The 20,691-nt window shown below is 37.6% G+C and overlaps 1 protein-coding gene across 1 annotated transcript in view; it reads left to right on the forward strand.

Moving 5' to 3' along the window:
• The window catches only part of Ush2a (usherin), a 606,255-nt gene that overhangs the window by 536,816 nt on the left and 48,748 nt on the right, over positions 1–20,691 (forward strand). The gene's annotated exons all lie outside the window — the stretch shown is intronic.

Below are 20,691 nucleotides of genomic sequence, written 5' to 3' on the forward strand. Positions count from 1 at the left end.
CTTCTGTATCTTGTCTACTGTCTGTCTCTCCAATAGCAGCCTTCAGGCCCTGAGAACAAAGAGCATACCACTTACTATGTGCTCCCTTCCAACACTGTGAGCAATGGCACTTTTAGACAGACATTGGAGTAATGAACACATGAATGATGGATGGATGGATGGATGGATGGACGGATGGATGGATGGATGGATGGATGGATGGATGGAATCTCTAGAAAGCAAGAAGTGACTTGACTTTTGTTTCTTATTTGTTTCTTAACGCATAAATTTCTCTATATGTTTGTTACTAATCCCAAAGAGAAGAATTGTTTCTAGGTTCCAGTTCCAGCAGATAGGCTGAGAATTTGCTATAGATAAAACATGGTTACTGTTTTCCATACCTTCCTATTTCATGGGATTAGCTACACTTTACTAGTGAGGAGTCAGAAGCTCAGAGATGTTCAGTAACCAGCTCAATGTCACACAGCAATGCGCAGATCTGGGGTTCCCACATTTGAAGTCTGCTCTTTCTTCTATTCTACCTCTCTGTGATGTACTGCCAGCAGGAACAGGTGTGTTATTTTTTGAAACGCCGATATCACTGAAGGTCAAATTACAGTTCGATATGTCACAGAGATGCCACATCACTTGAGAAGTGAGCTTTGCCTCTACAAATAGAATAGACATTTTATAAAGTATTCCAAACATGAAAAGATGACTCAGAAAGTGCAGGGGAGACTATGGGAAAAGTCTGAGCTGTGAAACTGTACACAGGACACCAATAGGAAAAAAAAACAAGCATCAGACAGTAACATACGAAGAAGTTGAAGTCTGATTTTTAAAACAGCTGATGGCAACAGATAGAGAAAGGGTAGTATTTTTCTAATCTGTTCACACTTACTGTGTTGATATTTAAACAACTAATTGATTGACTTATTTAGGCCTGGGAATTTAGCCTAGTGGTAGAGTGCTTTCCTCTAACATGCACCAGGACCCAGGTTCAATTCTTTGGTACCACAGACATAGAAAAAGCCAGAAATGGTTCTGTGGCTCAAGTGGTAGAGCTCTAGCCTTGAGAAAGCCCAAGGACAGTGCCCAGGCCCTGAGTTCAAGGCCCAGGACTGGCAAAAAAAACAAAAAGAAAGAAATACTGATGTGTAAACTCAAAGCCTTGCTCTTTCTAGCAGGTAGTATCTCCCTAACTTTGCCTGCTCTGTCCTTGGACTGTGATCCTCTTATCTTCACCTCCTGATTAGCTGGAATCCCAAGCTAACTTATTTTTAAGATAAAGTCTTGTCAAACATTTCCTGGGCTAGCAGCAAAGCACAGTCTCCTTGCTCTGCCGCCTGAAGAACTGTGATTTTTAACAGGCATACACTTCTATGTCTGGAAAAAAATAACTGATTGATTACTTTTTCTACAGAGTAAGGTATTTCCATCAGATACCTAGCAAACTATTGAACAAGATTGTTATGGCATGGACCATGGGTCTGGGATCAGCAAACAGGAACCAAACTGGTTGCAGCTCTCCCCACCCTGGACAGTTCTCCAGTCATGCCTCTTTCAGAGAGCAGCTCCTGCTGGGGTCAAGCAGGATGTGAGCAGCAGCAGGATGTAGTGGTTACGTAAGTTTTCAAGATTTGTTTCTGCAAGGAAACTAGAACATGAGAACTGAAAACATCCTTGTGTTCTGCATGGATAGGAGCCTGTCTGTATACTAGTACAGAAATGTCACCTTCTTATTGTCTCTTCATTTCCAAGCAAGCAATCTCCCCCCAACACACACACACACACACACACACACACACACACACACACACACACATTTGTGCCCTCACACCACTGCCAAACTAGGAACCGCTTAACTCTGCTAGTTTCAAGTAAGAGAGTCTTATGGCAGCTTTCCCCGAAGCCAAGGTGTGGTAGTGGACAAAGACGTTAGCTAAGAGAGAGGCGAATAGAGAATTGGAGGAAACTCCTTGAAAGGTTAAGTAGAAATATCAAAACACTTTCAGATGTTCCCCTAAACCCCAGGCTGGTCCAGGGTGTCTCACTTCAGCCCAGCTGGTTCTGAGTCACAGAGTATACAGCTGATGGTGGTAATGATGATGGTGTTTGGGGCCAAATCTCCAACCTTTGACCAGAGCACTGATCCCGCCAGGATTCCGGACAGCCATCTTGTACCTGCCTTCCTGATACTAGAACAGCCCCAGAAAGAACTAGACAGGAAAAAGCGTGATGTGAAGTCCTGTCCCCTCATCTCAAGAAGTAAGCTTTCTAAATGACTGTGTATTCTGAACTGTGACTAATTCCCTCCTTCATGGCCCCACATGTTTTAGAAATACTGTAATTAGCACATTTGGGTGGAACACAGCAAGAGCCTCGGGAGAACTTCTCTCCTTGTCCTTTCTGTTCAGGAGGGCCTGGTCATCATACCATAAGTCTTGGTATTTTGTCCTTAACAGAGCGATAATTATTTATTAGTAGACTATATGCTTATAATATTCAGCCATTAAAGTTGTTAGGGGACACTGTGTACCTGAGTCCCTGTAGCTGGAAAAGGATCACATCTGTTAGAGATAAATCACTTTAAAAAATTAGACTCACAGACAGTCAAGAGTGAAGCGAAGGGAGGGAGGTGTGATGGTCTGAAGAGGCTTTATTTTCAATCTTGTGAACAGAATGTGGTCAATATGTTGTCAGCACACTATGGTATTCAGATATCAACTCCTTGTTTCCCCTCTTTGAACCTCAGGTGGCCAATTAACAGTATGTGCTATTTATTCATTACAAAATAGGCAGGGTAAATTGAATGGTTAATCTGGCTAATAAGAATTTTTAACAAGGAATAAAATTAAAAATGATGCATGAGGAAAGACTTGTAAAAGGAAGGAAAGGAGTGAGGAAGAGAAAGGAGAATGGGGAAGGAGGAGGATGGGAAGGAGGAAGAATGGAAAGGGGAGAAGAGGAAGGGAAGAGAAGGGAAGGGAAGGGAATCCTTAAAGAAATTCCAGAAAAAATATCAGGAGAAATTGTCATCTTAAATGTATCTCAAATTACAATGGAAGTAAAAAAAAATTAAAAGGAGAGATCCATTTGCATAAATTATCATCCTAAATGACATTCTCTTCCTTCCCTCATTTGTATTTACTTAGAGTTCCCTTTCTTCCTAAGGCAGACATTCTTAAATTACTTTCAGCAATTATTAGTATCATTAGGCTGTTTTGATGCCTTATTTTGCAGAAAGCAATGTCTTTTCCTTTCTGTTTGCCTCTTAGCTTTTCTATTCATCTCAGAACCACAACTCAGCAAATGAGAAGCTGGTGAGTTCACTAGATCTTGTGAATAATCACTTTTGCAAATAGGAAAGAACTTAAGAAGGGATTAGAAAACGCTCTATCTATATAATTAAAATTCCATTGAAATATGGGAATAAACATATTAATCCATGCACTTTCATTTTGTGTCCCATTCAGAGATTATGTTTCTATGCATCTGCCACTGCTACCTATAAACGGCATCGCTCCCTCTCCCTCCCCTCCTCTCTCCCCCACCCCATTAGGGGTTTTTCTTGTTATTTTTTTGTTTGTCATTTTGTTTTGTCTCTCACTGTAAAATGTACATCAGAAGTAAAGCTGGAAGAAAGGGAGAGCATGAATGTTTTTTACTCTATGTAGCAGTCTTACTGTGCAGTGTTAGTAGATTGCATGCCTCCAGGATCTCGAGCGTCTAAACTGATGGAAGTTTCCAGAATGAAAAAATTCTGAACTTTCACTTTAAGGGTAGGTCCAAAGAGACAGTGCTAATGATCTTTGTTCCCTAGCTTCTGAATAACTTAGGAATTCTCATCAAGGCAGTTTAAGGGCAACACGACTGAAAAATATCTCTATTGAATACACTTTGAATGTCAAATGGATCATTTAAGAGCCAGTGTTTGTTTCAGCAATGAATTTTTCTAAAATCAAATGGTTATTTTAGTGGTTGTAGTCAGGGATCTGTTCATTTTTGTGTTGTCAAGCTGAACCTTCTCCCTAAAATGGTCAAATACGCCCCATTCCCTCTCCCCCACACTGGAGTTTGCCCCCTACTGGGGATATCCATAAAACACAGAAACCATCTTGGCCCCAAGCTCATATGATGACCCAGCACCTAAGCAAAAGATTTTAGAAAACACCAGCTCTTTCTTGCACTAGAATGACTGTGAGTGTGGAAATAACCAGAAGAAATAACTGTAGTTTTCTTTTTACTGCTGTATTATTGCACCCTGTTGGGGAATACATCTGAGCATTTCATGTGTCCTACTTTTAAAATGCCCAGATGGTGACTACGTGCTTTGGGTTGAATTGGGCAGCCCTCATTTTTCATGCTCTGTAGTCTGCCTAGCTATCAAAGAGACATGAGACAAGGGAAATTCTTCCATTTTTCAGCTCCTCTTTGCCTGTTTCTAGTTACCCACAGTGAGTAACACACTGGTACAATTGTTGCCATGGTCCGTGAACACCCTTTCTCTGGGATGCGTAGGGTTCTGTAGAACCAACGCTCCAGCTTCTCTCCCAGCACAGGAGCCTTTGCTGTGTTCCTGATTCCACACAATCCTGTCAGTAACACAGGAGGATATAAGTAGTGTAAATATTTTATACCTTGCGGAGACTGTATTTGCTTTGTCTTTTTTTTTCACTCTAGTCTTTAAGCGTCGCATAAAATTTAACTCAGATCATTCAGCCTGAGAAATTATCCCAAGAACTATTAGAAAGAAATACAACAGGGTAACTGGTGAAAGTAGCCCAAGTGAACAATAGAAGATTAGGATGGTTTTGTGACATACACATTTTATAGGGCTTTTGTCTCCAACTAGATTCTTTTTCAAGTGCCATTTGGGCAATGACCACTGGTACCATTTTACCAATACTAGTAATCCCACTGGGAAATTAATCAAGGAAATGAGATTTTTTAATAAGTTACCTTCAAGGATATATCCCCCCAAAATATTACTGGACTCTAGTTCAATAACAAGCCTAAGTGAACTAATTGTTCTTAGTTTAAATTGCATTTATCCTAAAACAGTGATAAAATTCATTTCCTTTTTGATGAGGAAAAATATTTTTGCTCTGTTTTCTACCTAAGAATAGTTTGATGGCAGAAAGTATGCTAATACAGATTGATGATCTCTAAATTTTGGGGGGATGTATACTCCTGTAAGTAACAACTTGAGGATACATGTCTCTAACACATACATTTATTCTTTGGTAAGTTATAAAGCACCTAGTCAGTAACTAATATTAATACCATAAAACATTTTATGGTATATTAAGATATTTTAAGAAATTAGATACAGGCTAAATCATTAGTAAAATATTTGATTATTGGTTAATGAATCAAAACAGTTATTAATAGTATTTCAAGGCACAGTACACACTAATACAAAAATCAAATTACTAATCTTGCAGTGCTGATCTAGTTTTTAAGTGGACTCCTTGATAATTTCAAAAACTTGGTACACTATGTCAACAAGTAGTATGGGACTGTTACTGTTCATGCGTCACACTGAGGCTGATAAGCTGCTTAAAGTTAGAAATATTGAGCCATTGATTTGACTATGTATGTGCAGTTTGCTTCTGTGTGTAGTTAGTATGGAATTTGAAGTATGGTGTTCAGTTGTTATAAGAATTTTGAAAAACACCCATGTATTCAGATGGTATACAACTAATAATCTACTATAGTCTGTAAAAACTGCTCAGCATAGAACCATGAAGTCTAATACAATATTATACATTAAGATATTTTCTTAATGGCAGCTCATCCATTTGCTACCTAATATGCTCAGTTCCTCAAAAAAGTCATATTCTAGATGAGCCAATATAGGACTAGTTCATCACAAATAGAAAGAAATATTTTTCAATTTCTGTACCTAACTTTAAGCCTAAGAGTTCTTTGAACTGTCCCTAATCTTTTTCTGGTTTTTCTATGTGTCCATGTTGATCATTCATAATTTTTAAAAAATAGCATGCTATCACACAGATCTAGTATATTTCCATAATTCATTTTCTAACTTGTCAAGCCCATTGTGTTTTGTTTCTTTTTTCTTTTTTTTGAAAAATAGCAAAGTATTTATTGTTCTGCTTACCATAATTCAGAACTCACACACAAATAAGCATTTTGTAGTTTTACATTCCCTCTTAACACATTCAATTGTGTTTTCTTATTGAGACATCCTTACTGCATTGCACCCATATTTGTGTGTACATTGGTTCTATGAGTTTAAGTCTTACATTTCCAATGGGTTAGGATTTCTAAGCTATAGAATTTGCATACTTTCTACTTTTCCCACTACTTTTTTAATCTGGCACCAAGAGGAGATACTAAGTAAAGAATATATGTGCATTCTGGCAAATATCATGTAACCCTTTTATTAATTACAATAAAAATATCAAAAAAATAAAACATCCTGTTTTAGACTACCAGAATGGTTAAAAAAAAAAAAAGAATATGTGTGACCACGTAAACCATAGTCTCAGCACTTTTTTTGCCAACAGCTCAGAACAAAGAACAAAATCAAGTTTCAGCAGTTGATCCATGCATCTTCAGATCCCCAGGCTTCTTGTCTGCTCCTATAAACAAGGATGCGATTCAGAATGTCCTCTTTAGGCCGACTGAGTGTCAGACATTTTCACAAAAAGTTGCCTGGCCCTTACAAAGCTCATGAGAGAGGATTCACTGTTAGAAGCCAAGACTTTAACAAAAAGGATAATCGGTCTGAAGTCCCCTTACTATGAATGTTAGAGTCAGGACTTGTACTCCAGTTTTATGAAGTACTTCAGTTTTGTGAACTGAACTGGCACCTGTTTGGATTACACTCTGAATTCTGAGTCAGTCTCTCTTTCTCTCTCTCTCTCTCTCTCTCTCTCTCTCTCTCTCTCTCTCTCTCTCATATATATATATATATATATATATATATATATATATATATCCTCTCTCCATCTCTCCATCTCCCTCAGTCTCACCTCACACATGCTAATCAAGTACACTATTACTTGGGTCACGCTCCCCATTGTTTCACTTTCAGTTGGTTTTTCAGCTAGGTCTCCCTGATTTACTTAAGCTGGCTATGAACCCCCACATTCCTACCTCCATCTCTCAAGTAGCTGGAGCTGGACCTGTACATAGCTATGCCAGGTTTGGCTTTGAGAAAGGATCTTGCTAACATTTGCCTGGTCAAGTCTTGATCTAGAGTCCTCCTGTCTCTGCCTCCCAAGTATCTGGGTCAGCGTTGCTTCTTTCCCTAGATAATACTTACAGGGTTTCTGAGGCACTTGCTTGCATATGAAAAAGGAGTTGCTGTTTCCCTCTTTGCTAAGATAAAACCAAATCCTAGAGTCTAGAACAAGTACTAGTATATTGAAAATGCCAAACTCACAACACACTTTGCTCAGTGAAATTTTTTTCCTATTTTGTCAAAAAAAATTCTAATAAAAATGATTGGGTAAATTAAAAACATTATTTGATCTGCCTACATAAAAATAATAATCACAGGTACTAGCTCTCAAAACAAATAAAAGTTTTTTTTGTTTTTAATTAAGTATGCTTAGCTTAAGTACACTTTCTCTTAAGGTGTAATGACTACACCATAATCATTTCCTTTTGTTTATTCATTTAAAACGCAAATAAAAGCAGATAATCAATAGATCATAATCTAAAACCAGAGGATTTACAAGTTAATAAGCTTGAGTCAATAGATATTCCATAACTAAGCTTTCATTGCTGAACATGACATAATTTGCTTTGCGCTAAGCTGGTTGACTTAATGCTTTAATTTAATTCCAATATTAACTGAAAAATCCAAAGAAAAAGGGAAATTTTAAATCCTATTATATTAAAATGTTTTCCAAGCAACAACTCAATATCATCTCTCTATTGCTTAAGTGGGCCACCAGTATGTCTCTGACCTCCTGGGCTCTGATTGCTGATAACCAATTAACCCCTTGGGAAGCCTGGTAGAAGTGAATTGTGGATGCTTCCAATGGCTTATCTTCACAATATCTCTTCTGTTAGCCTCAACTGACATAAATTTCTGTTCTATAATGCTTGCTTTTCCTGATTTAGGACCAGATTATTAAAGTTGTTTTTCATTTGCAAAACAGTTCTTGAGATTGCAATATTTCCCCCTTGAAATTGTCACTTGGCATAGATTTGTCCCTCCAAAGCAAACTTAGGAGGAGGAAGATCTAAGTCTAAAAAACAAGGCAACTTTTTCTGGTATCTTAAGAGGAACCTGCAAGAAGCTATCCCTACCAAGGAGTGGTACTCAACAGCTTCATCTTCCAAAGCCTGAGGTTATTAGTAGGTGTAGTAAAGGCAATGTAAAGCGTTCTGATTCTACTCCTTATAATTATATGACACAAACAACTCACCTCATCTTTTCACCTAGATCTGAAAAAGTAGGGGTATAACATCCTAAAGGCTCTGCATCCTAAAATTGCTTTTTTAAGACTGATGTAGTTGAATATACAGGGAGTACTTGAATATACAGGGAGTACTTGAAGAGAAGTCACTGTTATCATCCTTTGAGGTGTTCTCTAGGAGAAGAACTAAGAGGATAAAGAATTTGCATAGAGAATACTTTTGAGAGTGAGTTGCAAAGCTAGTCACCAGAGTGGTCAGATATGATGTTCAGGACAGTGCATGTGCAGTGCCCAAGTTCAACCTCATTTTCAATTAAAAAAATCATTTATAAGTTCCTGGTCAGGTTTTGATAAATGTCCTGGCTTTCCTGCTATGGTCAAAGTAGCCATGGATTTTCGGCTGTCTCAACTTCTATTTGTTGGTGCAATGAGTGTTGTGAACCAGGAGAAGTTGATGCAGTTCACTCAATGCATGGCTATTGAGGACACTTTTCTTTCCAAAGAGAGTTGAAATCCCATGGATTTTTATGATGAATTTGTTTTTTCTATTTCTCCATCTCTGGAATCACATGCAGGTGACAATCTCACCATGACAGTAGTGGCCACATGTCACTTCCTGTACCTGTACCTAACATTGTCTCCTCACTTCAGCTGAGCAATGCGGCACTGGTGCTTCCACACATAGCAGGTTCAACTGCCACTTAAACCATCTTCAAACAGATGACACAGTGATGTGAATTAAAATACAAATTCACTGGTAGGCACCAATGGCTCACGTCTGTAATCCTAACTAATCAGGAGGCTGAGATCTGAGGATCACAGTTCAAAACCAGCCCAGAAATGAAAGTCCTTGAGACTCTAATCTCCACTGAACCACCAGAAAACTGGAAGTGGCACTGTGACTCAGTGGTAGAGCACTAGCCTTGACCTAAACAGCTCAAGGACAGCACACATGCCCAGAGTTTAAGCCCTACGACTAACAAAAATATAAAAATTGTTATAGATACAAAATAGCACTGGGAAAAAAGATTGAAAAGATGCAAAGCAACCACTTATGCTCATACAAGTCTAAAAATCATCATTCAACAAAAATAAAAATTTGAAAACCCATTCAATAAGAAAAAATTTATATTCTCATTTATTTATGCACATATTCTTTTCTTAAGGATGTATAAACTAGTTTCTTTAATTATACTACTTCTTAAAGAGATGGAATTTGAAATTCAAAAAAAAAGTAGGCATTTGTCATGGTAAGTTTTTTTTTTCTTTTTTCCAAGCAGCTAGCATATTGCCAATAAGATAATGTATTTAAATAAAAGATAATTTATGCATTCATCAGACATCTATTGAGCACCCATATGGTGCCAAACACATTTTGTAGCCCCAGTACCTGTCCTCTAAGAGTTCAAGGTCTGCTAGGGAGACAAGACAGGTAAACAGATTACTATAATGCAAAAAAAAAAAAAAAAGCCAAGAACAACATCAAAAGCAGAAACAGAGGCAAGCAACTAACTGTCTGAGAAGTCAAGAAGCCCTTCCAAATGGAGCAAATGGAAATGACATTCAATTTGTGTTGTTAAGAATGGTCAGAAGTTGCCACCTATGGAAGGGCATTGAGAAAGAAAGAAAAATAAAGACAAATCATAAGCAACAGTCTCACTGACACGTTCACTGTAAGTGGATTCTCCAAACCAAAGGACATGGGCACAGGGCTGAGAGGGAGCAGGGACAGGGCCTGCAGAGGCAGAGGCATGCAAATAGGTAGCCTGAAGGAACTCTGATTGTGGAGAACTGGCAAGCCAACACCACCCGTGTGTCCTCACCACAGTTCAGCTCCAGCACCCTCAGACTTTCAAGTGAGAAAAATTGGGACTTGACTCTTCTACTGGACTCTGGCAATTAATAGGACCTATGAGGGCTGGTCATATGACATGGAGTCATATTGAAATTTTCCAGGGAATGCAAGAAGCTATCTCTACCTAAGGGACCACAATTTCTTCTCCTTGAAGCTAAGTAAACAGGGATGGAGTAAGACAAACTAGAGCAGGACACAGGCCTTTCCTCTTGAGATAGAGATGGGATTACAGAAAGCAGAGCCAAGAGCCCTGAAGTCCTGAAGGTTTGCTGACCTCTGTGCAGACTGAGACAATATATCACTTGATTTTTTAAAATAATTTTCATTGTGATTAATAGAAGGGTTACATTGTATTCACCAGATAGAACGTGCATAACTTCACAAACATGGATACTCTTTCTCACTTGATTTTATAGCACTCATTTCAACAAAAGTTTCACGACTATATGCATACCTGGAGACTATGGTTTCATAACCATCCATTTCCAATTGGAAAGATTGATTCAGACACAATTAACTAAAACCAACAACAAAAAAAGTATAAGTATCACTCAAGTACTAAATAAAGCACTCTCCTTGATCAAAAACTAATAAGCTAGTGGTGGCTCATGCCTGTAATTCTAGCTACTCATTGAGATTTGAAGGTCACTGTTCAAATCCAACCTAGCTAGGCAGGAAAGTCCATGAGACTTTTAACTACCAATAACCACCAGAAAACCAGAAGTGGAGCTGTGGCTCAAAATGGTAGAGCACTAGCCTTGAGCAAAAGAGCTCAGTGACAGTGCCCAGGCACTGATTTCAAGACCTACAACTACAGAATTTAAAAGAAGAAATGGAAGAAGGAGGAGGAGGAACAGAAAGAGGAGGAGGAAGAGAAGGAGGAGTAGAAGGAAGAGGAGGAGGAAGAAGCAAAGCACGAACTGGAGACCCCAAACTCAAGTCCCATTGTCAACACAAAAAAAAATGTCTAGTTTTCTCTCCATTTCCTCCTCCTTTTCTTTCTCCTCCTCCTCCCCCTCTTAGCCTTCCCCTTCATTATAATATAAAATGAGCATGGTAGTTACCTTTTCTTTTGTGATTTCTGCTGTCTTTGAAGATTAGGAGACTAGGTGATATACAAAGCTAGTCTTCAATAAACATATGTTAAGTCACAGGCTGCTTAAGTACAATACAATGGCTGAAATAACATTCTTTTGCTTTTATTTTAGTACAGCCTTGCTACCCTTCCCCTACAATAGATTATGAAAATGAAATTGCTGGGTCTCCAGCTATGTACATTTTTAATTTTGATAGATCAGAAGTACTGCTTTTTAATATTTAGTGTGACTGATTCGCCACTTTAAAATTTAATTATCACAAATTTAATTTTTTCCTATTCTCCTTTGAAAAATGAGCCATTTCTAAAACGATTCATTTCTTCCTCGATATTTTTTATGGTAACTGAAGTGTCGCCAATTCATATTGCTAGGGCTTTAGCTTTTGCTTAACTGATTAAAACGATACAAATTTGCCTACAATGAAAATGTCTGTGAATTGAATCTTCTTTCTGTACTGACCTTCCATTGGGCAACAAATGGTGGGGCTTACATGAGACAAAAAAGTAGCCTTCCTCACATTTTGCTCACTCCTCTTCTTTTCTAAGTGTATGTATTTATTTTAGTAAGGACACAAAGCATCACAGAGCTCTGACTTGTGAATACTCCAAGCAGAATACTTTGTGTCAGAAATTTGGCAACTGTTGTAATGAAGGATCTCTGACTAATCAACCGTAATTAAACCTATCCCAATGATCTGAAAAATGTATATGCATGTATACATTCTGAAATCTTTGGATTGAAATCCTATGACTTCTCATTGGTTAGAATCTAGAGTGATAATGCTTAAACCACCATATATGCCTTGGAGACTAGTTCTTTGTGCCATTCAGACAAGATATCTGTTCAAGGGACTAAGGGAAGAGTGTGGTGAGCTCTGCACAAATATAATCATACTATCAGAAAAACACACTCAAAGGCACGTGCTTCTAATAGCCATTCATTTCACAGGGCAGAATTGATAACATAAATGCCCATTGCGTGTTACAATTCCCACCTCAATGTCTTTCAGATCAAGAGAATATTCCTGTTTCTGAACAAGGAACTGAAAATTCTGAATTAGAACAAGCATTTAATTGGAATTTCTTTTTAAAAAAAAAGTCTTCCTAAGAAAAATGTGCTATTTGTTGTATTGCTTTATAGAAATGGCAATCTATACCTGTTGACTGAGTATCAAATAAGAGAATGCACGAGTGCATTCCTGATTGGTTCACTATTTCATCAAGCACTGACATAATACATACCACTACATAGAAAAATGTAAATTATTTTTCCATTGTTCTTTTGAGTTGCACGGTGGAGCACTTTATACATAATTGGTTCTTAAGTATTTTTTTGTCTAATGCCAGTGGTTGTTTTGTAATAACAATGTTTGATAACATCGCTTCCTAAGCTTCCTAATAAATTCCAAAAACTTCAAGGAGACATTCACAACCCCGTCTAGTCCTGCCACAAACCCCTTCCCAGCCACAATCCCTGCTACATCTTCAGATGCCCTCAACTACAGCTCTTTCCTACAGAGATCGGCTTTTTAGTTCTTTTCTTTTTTAGTTCCACTCCCTCGCCTATTTTATACTGGGATTCCACACCTTTCCTAGCCCAAATCTAAAGTCACTTCTCAACTATGGCTTCCCCAAATGTTTACCTCCTCCATTCCATAGCAGAACTATCCCCACTGTGTTGTCCAGGAACCCACATATCACATACATTCTGGCAGGACTGAGGTTTGAACCCACAGCCTTGCACTCTCTAGGTAAGCACCCTCTCGCTTGAGCTTCATTTTCAGCCATTTTTATTAAAGAATTTATTAACATTGATTTTTACATCATATTTCAAATGACAAGTTTAACAAACAAGTGTTCAAGAAGGTGTTTTTTAATTTTTTTGCCAGTCCTAGGCTTGAACTCAGGGCCTAAGCACTGTCCTTGGACTTTCTTAAGGCTGGAGCTCTACCACTTGAGCCTCAGCACCACTTCCGGCTTTTTTCTATGTATGTGGTACCAAGGAATTGAACCCGTGTCTTCATGCATACTAGGTAAGCACTCTACCACTAGGCCAAACTCCGGCCCTCTTAGACATTTTTTCTAGTTGTTTTTTGTTGTTGTTGTTTTTTATTTTATTGTCAGGGTAATATATAGAGGGGTTACAGTTTCAGCTGTCAGGTAGTGGGTGCATTATTTCTCACACATTGACAAAAACATTCATGTTTTGTCCCCATTTCTCTCCCCTCCACCTCCTCACAATCATCTTGCTTCCTCCCTTCCCTATTTCAAGTAAACAAACAAATGTATATACAATATACCAGGTAACAAAATCAGATATAGTAACCACATGAGATTAACCTTAAGGGGAAAAAAGGAGAAAAGAAATAACATAGTAGGTTAAGAACAGCAATCACAAAGAAGAAACACTTGCTTCCATATCCTAGAGTTCCTTTCATTTAGTCTCATCCTATATGAACCTATGTGCACAGCATTTAAGCTATTGTGATCCTCTGCTAGGAGAGTCCTAGATGTGTCTAATTATTACAAATGAGGGAAACCATTGAGCCTATGTTCCTTTGTGTCTGACTTACTTCAATTATTACGATTTTTTCCAAGTCTTCCCATTTCCTTACAAATGGGGCAATGTCAGCCATCTTTCTGATGACAGCAAAGAATTCCATTGTGTATAAGTACCATATCTTTTTTATCCATTCATCTACTGAGGGGCATCTGGGTTGGTTCCATATCTTAGCTACAGTAAAAAATGTTGCAATGAACATCTTTGTGCTAGTAAGTTTAGTATGCCCTTGCTTCTGGACATTTGGGTAGTATCAAGTAGTGGAATTGCTGGATCATAGGGGAGCTCTATTTACTCTTTTGAGGAACTACCATACTGCTTTCCATAGTGGTTGAACGAGTTTACACTCCCTCCTGGCCACATCCCCACAGCATCTGTTGTTATTAGATTTCTTGATCATGGCTATTCTAACTGAAGTGAGGTAGAATCTCAAAGTCGTTTTGATTTACATTTCTTTTATGGCCAGAGATGTCAATCATTTCTTCATTGTCTATAGGCCATTCTTATTTCCTCTTCAGAGAAGTCTGTCTTTAAGTCTTCAGCCCATCTTTTAATGGGATGGTTGTTTCTTTGAAGATTTGTTTTGGAGAGATTCACATTTTTTGAGCTGGAGATATATTTTAGATATAAAGTCTTGTCTGTTTTATGGCTAGTGAAGATTTTCTCCCACTCTGTGGGAGAGAACTTGTTATCTATGTCCTTTGCCATACAGAATCTCTGCAGTTTAATGCAATCCCATTTGTCCAAACTTTAACTTGTGTTTCTGGGTCTTTATTAAGAAAGGATTCCTGCACCAAGGAGACCTAGTGTATCTCCTATTCCTTCTTGTAAAGTTTCCAGGGTATCTGCTTTTACCTTAAAATCTTTGATCCACTTGGAATTAATTCTGGTACAAGGTGACATATAATGATCCAACTTTAGTTTTCCACAGGTGCTTAACCAGTTCTGTCAGCACCATTTGTTGTACAGGCAGTCTTTCTTCTATTCTACTTTTTTCTTCTCTTCACATTGAGCTGGGAAGGCATGTGCCATCATACCTTACCTTAGCACAATCATTTTTTGAGTTTGTATGCATCTGTTTATTGTTGATTGACAAGATTCAATTCTAAGTTACTCAGAACCAAAATCATGTGTGTACTATCTTGTATTGTTTGATGATTAAAAAAAAAAAAGGTTTAAAGTCATGTCTTTATACTACGTCAGCTGGCTCTACCTACATAACTCTACCACTTAAATCATGCCTGCAGCCTGGTTTTAGAGATAGAATCTTGTGGACTTTCACCCCCAGCTGACCTCAAACCACAGTCGTTTAGATTTCAGCTTCTTAGCTACGATTTTCAGTGTGAGCCACTAGTGCCCAACTTTTACAGAATACCATATAAAATACTCAGAAATATTTAAAGAACTGAACAAAACTGACAATTGTTTCTATTGACCATTTTGACACTTGTTGATGCTACCAAACCCACAAACACTTTCCACTACATGAAAAACTGACCACAAACCTTTTCTGTATTGTGAGTTGATGGATCATTCTGCCTGGCCTAGCAGATACATGTGTTGCTATTGATAACTTCTTAGTCCCTCCAGCTTAGAGAAGTTTAGGCGAAAGTGTGAAAACTTCCTAATAATCTTAACATTTTGCAGTCTTGGAAGTCTTATGCTGGGTTCACCATAGATAAATATTTAAGTTTGGTATCCAGCTAATGGGTAGCATAGAGATCACTTCTGAATCACTTCTGAGTAATTTGTCCAAAATAATGACTAGATGTAAATATGTCAGTCAACCTTTGAGGAAGCCAAACATTACTTTTATAAATAGAAAAATTAAAATGACCCTACAGATCCCAGGCCTCAAATTATCTGGAAAAAAATAATGTTTTGTCAGCCTCAAAAGATATAAAAGTCATGCAATTAACTGCAAGCACACAATCTAAACTTGTAGCTCTGAGGTAACAGTGATTGAGAGCTGGGACTACTCATATTTTATTTATAACTTTATTTAGAAAGCCCAGCTCTTGTCTCTAACTTTTCCTTTATTTTTCTCATTATAATATAGTAAAATGTAATACAACGAAGTCTCTGAGTGGTTGGAATATTTAAATCTGGATTATTCCGAAGCTCCTTTTGTGCAAAAAGGCAACATATTTAATTGCTTACTCTCTGGTCCATGGCATTTATGCGCACTCAGGAGGTGACAGAACCCCACTGTCTGGTCAGGACTTGTAACCCAAAATCATTCATTTTAGCTTGAGGAGCCGGTGAAAGTGGAAATGGTAAATGAAAGGCAAAGACAAAAGAAATGCCATTGGTTTGGGACAAAGTGGATGGTCACTGGGGAGATTTAACCCTCTCCTGAGGGTAATTAGTAAGTGCATTCTACCCTGCTATAAAACACAGTCGAGTCTACACGTCAGAATTGTTACCCACTTCTGGGAGTAGAGTAAAAAATTCCTCAGGACTAATGTAAGGGTACTTAGCAAAAACCCACCATAAAGACCAGAGGGACAGCTCTGAAAACTGCTGGATCATCAGATCGATAGCCTCAAAGATGACTAAGTTAGGTAGCTTTCTGCAGTTTAAACATTTGCACATGGAAGATCCCCATGCTGCCTTTTATTGACAGCTACAGATCAATGGCAATTTTTGATCATTTTCCACCTACATAAACCTATTGACCCCCAGAGCCACCTTTGAGGCACTTCAAGTCGTCAAAAATAATCAGAGTGGGTGGTGTAAAATTGTCAGCCTGCCAAAGACTCCGCATGCTTCAGTTGTTACCAGGAGCAGAGTTGGGGGGTTAAAATGTAGTTCAGCTTGCCAGTGGAGCCTCTAAGACAGAGTCTTTGTGCCCCATAAAATGATGCACTGGCTTGTATCCTGACTTTGACCCTCATGCATTAAAGAAGAAGAGGAGGTGAAGAAGAGAGGGAAAAGAAGGAAAAGGAAGAGGAGCAGGAAGAGGAGGAGGAGGAGGAGGAGGAAGAGGAGGAGGAGGAGGAGGAGGAGGAGGAGGAGGAGGAGGAGGAGGAAGAGGAGGAGAAGTAACAACAGCAGCTAAATCTCTTTCAAAAGATTGTGGAAAACAGATTGTCTCTAGTAAAAGATTACTTCCCTAGGTCCCTTCATTGTATAATTCTCTTTATCTATAGCTAAGCAAGGTAGATGATTACTTCAAGATATGAATGTGAATGGATATAGATGTAAGAATAGACAAAGACTAAATAAAGTACGCGCAAACTGGTAGGCCACGAGTGAGCAATGCCACACACACACAAATATAATGACTCAAAAGAATCAATAGGAAGAAAGTGTGAAGGGAAGGAAAGAATAAAATGACAATGAAGGGAAAAAAGGTTTTCTTTTTTAAAATTGTTTTTAATTATTATTATAAAAGTGATATACAGAGGGTTACAGTTATATGAGTCAGAAAGAACACATTTCTTTTTGGAAAATGTCACACCTTCCCTCTTTCCCAGGTTTTCCCTCCATCTCCATCCACAAGTTGTTCATTTTTAACATAATGTCTAATGAGTACCACTTCTGCATTTGTTTACTCTCTTTCCCTCATTTATTTTTTTCAAGATGCACTGTATTTCTTTTCATATATTTTTATTGTAATTAATAGAAGGGTTACATTATATTCACCAGATAGAAGGTGCATTATTTCACAAACATTGATACCCTTTCTCATGTCTTGGTCTCTACTTCCCTTCCCCCTACCCCCACCCCTCATCTTGTTTTCCCGCCTTCCCTATCCAATTTCAAATAACCAAATATGCATTTATCCAATATATCAGATAACAAAGTGAAATACTGTAACAATATGAGATAACCAAGAGACAACAAAAGAGATGAGAGATAACAGTACATTAAGGACAACAATCACTCATTATATGGCTTTTGTTTTTGTATCCTAGAGGTCCTTTCATTTAAAAAAAAAAACTTTTATTGTAGAGGTGATATACAGAGGGTTTAGAATTACATAAGTCAAGTAAGTAATGGCCCTTCTCCCCTGCAAGTTGTATAGTGCCTAGTGAGTATTACTGTGGAATTAGTTCAACCTTTGTCCTGATGTTTTGGTGTCTCTTTTTACATTCCCAAAGACAGGTACATGAACAAACAGGACAAAAAGGAAAGAATATATAAGCAGCAAAATAAAAAGAAGGAAAAAAATCTCTTTCTTCCATTCCCTGAAGTTCATTTTGATAGCTATGATTCTGTATGGTCACATGCACATAACCATTTAGTCTTTGTGTTCCTCACCTAAAGAGTATCCTCTTCTGGTCTCAGGAAAATGGAAACTGTCCTGAAAAATCTCTGAAGAAGTAAAGGAGTAGCATTTGAGGGGGTTGTAGACTGATGGGAAGATAATACTGTAGAGGAATTAGGGGTGTGTGTGTATATGGATGACACTCTACCACTTAAGCAACAGCTGCGATCCACTTTTTTACTTATTAATTGTAGGTAAGTTTCCTTCCAAGCTCGGTTTGAACTACATTCTCAGTTCTTATCCTTCTGAGTAGCTAGGATTGTAGGCATGAGGTACTAGTACTGAGCTTAGAAAAAAATAAAAAGGAATGAATATTTACACTGAGTAGAGACGGTAGTGGATCTACATAGGAAAGAACAGAAACCAACGCGAGATTTAAGAAACCTGAATTTAAAATAATGAAAATAGTTTCTAATCCTGAATTTAAGGATACTAACATCTGGCTTTCACAATGAGGTTGTAAATAGTATTCTAAAATAGCAAGCTTCAATGTTAAATGTCTGTTCAGAAGATAATAACATACACTACTTCCTAAAATGTCAATGGATAAATTGATAATGATTGTTAGGTCATTTTTTTAAATTTTCTTCACTTTCTCTGGTGATGTTACGATTGAGAAACTGTACGGCTATTCGTGAGATCCGTGTGAGGGGTATGTATGTGTGGATGGAATTTTTTCTTTTTCTTTCCATTCTTGTTTTGATAGCTCTTTTGAAATAACAAATTAATCTAAGAATCTGTCCTGGGTATAATTTTATAACACGGAAATTCTCTTCTACATCCTAGTATGTGATTATTTCTAGCTTTTAAGAGAAAAGAAAAGATACATGGAAACCAAATTAAGCAAAACCCTGTGGTAATCACCCTTTGTGGGACCATACCTCTAAACATCTGTGCCAGACATCCTCAAACTTGAACTTGAGACTTGCAGGTCATGCTTCTACATTAAGGCGGTGGAGGTTTTAAGGCCAGGGCATTTCGACTACTTTTGCTTTCAAGGATCTGAGCCATAAATGTTTATTAAAAGAATCTATAATGAAATCAGTTTTTGTTATTTTTTTAATGGTTGCCTGGAGTATGTTGGATGACTAGATGCTGGTTGTTAATCATTAAGTACTCATGTTACCAAAAGTGTTGGATGGTATTGCCATCTAGGGGCTAAACAGAATTCTCAGCTCTGAAATAAACTGTAATTGAGCAGGTGCAGCTACTGACAATATACATATGTTTTTGCTTTATCGCCCACATGCTTTTCATGTTTCTTATGACAAAAGCTATCTCTAAGTGTCCCCCACAGCCTACCTTTTTTTAAAATCTATAATCTGCTAGAGGTGATTACAATTTACTTTGGAGCTTATGCTATTCTTCTTGGCAATATTCTGCATAAAGAATTATTCTTTTTTGCATTATTAATCTTGCTGGTGTTTGCCCTATTTCCACGGAAAAGGAACCATTTATTGGCAAAGAATGTTTGTAATCAGGGCTTGTAGCATCTTCAGATTTAATATTCATTATGGTCATTCTAGTTCTGTGCTATATTTATCTAAAAGACTCATCCAATGTTGTATGGAGAAATAAGTTTTTTAAATATTTATGATCGAACTTTTAATATTTTAAAAAAGAGAAATTAGTATTTCTGTAAAATTTGTTTCATAATCTGGTCGCTTAGCAAATGTTTAAATATTAAAAGATTTCAAGAGGTTAGCATATAATATCATAATGGGTCTTATTGAAACAGGAAAATTGACTTTAAGATTTCTGATATGAAAAGGAAATTGTATTTTATCTGCCTGGGTTCCACACATAATAAGAAGAGTTATCAGCTGAAGCTTGCAAACTAACAGTGACAGAAAACATGTCAAAAATTATCTCTACATTGCCTCAGTTATATTTAGTCAGCTTATCTGGGCAATGGCTCCATTTTATTTTGTTACTTCGTTTTAGTTCTTTTCTCCCCAAATTGCATTTGGCTACTTCAAAACAAAAGAGAATTCCTTTCATATAGTTGAGTCTGACGTTGTTGGCTAGCTACTTTCAGAAACAGCTTCCTCTGCCCTTCCTTATCTCATGACAACCCCTACTTCACAAAACCACCACCAACACCAACAACACACAAAAAAGAAAAAACACAGCTGAAGGGTGTCATATCAAAACATTTAATCAACCAAGTCTGTTGCACACATCATTAAAGGCATCGCACTAACTCAGTCAAAACTTCCTCTGATACCATAGACAGTGGATATAATACACAAACGTGTGTGTGTTTATCTATACCCACATTACTACACCACTTGCAGACATAATTCCTACATTAAGTAGACATATCCACCCAGTCCAGATGTGAAAAGAACACCCCAGGGCCATTCTAAGCATTAAGATTCTCAGCTCCAGTGTAGTTATGCAAAATATGTTAAATGTTTCTCTCCAAGCAAGGAAACAAACAAACAGAAAAAAAAATACCATCTAATTCTGCTATTATTTTTTTAAATCAACACAGACTAAGTTCTCAAAGCCTACGTAACAATTACT

The sequence above is a fragment of the Megascapheus bottae genome, chromosome 10 (assembly GCF_031878675.1).
Source record: "Megascapheus bottae isolate mThoBot1 chromosome 10, mThoBot2.hap1, whole genome shotgun sequence".
NCBI classification, from domain to species: Eukaryota; Metazoa; Chordata; class Mammalia; order Rodentia; family Geomyidae; genus Megascapheus; species Megascapheus bottae.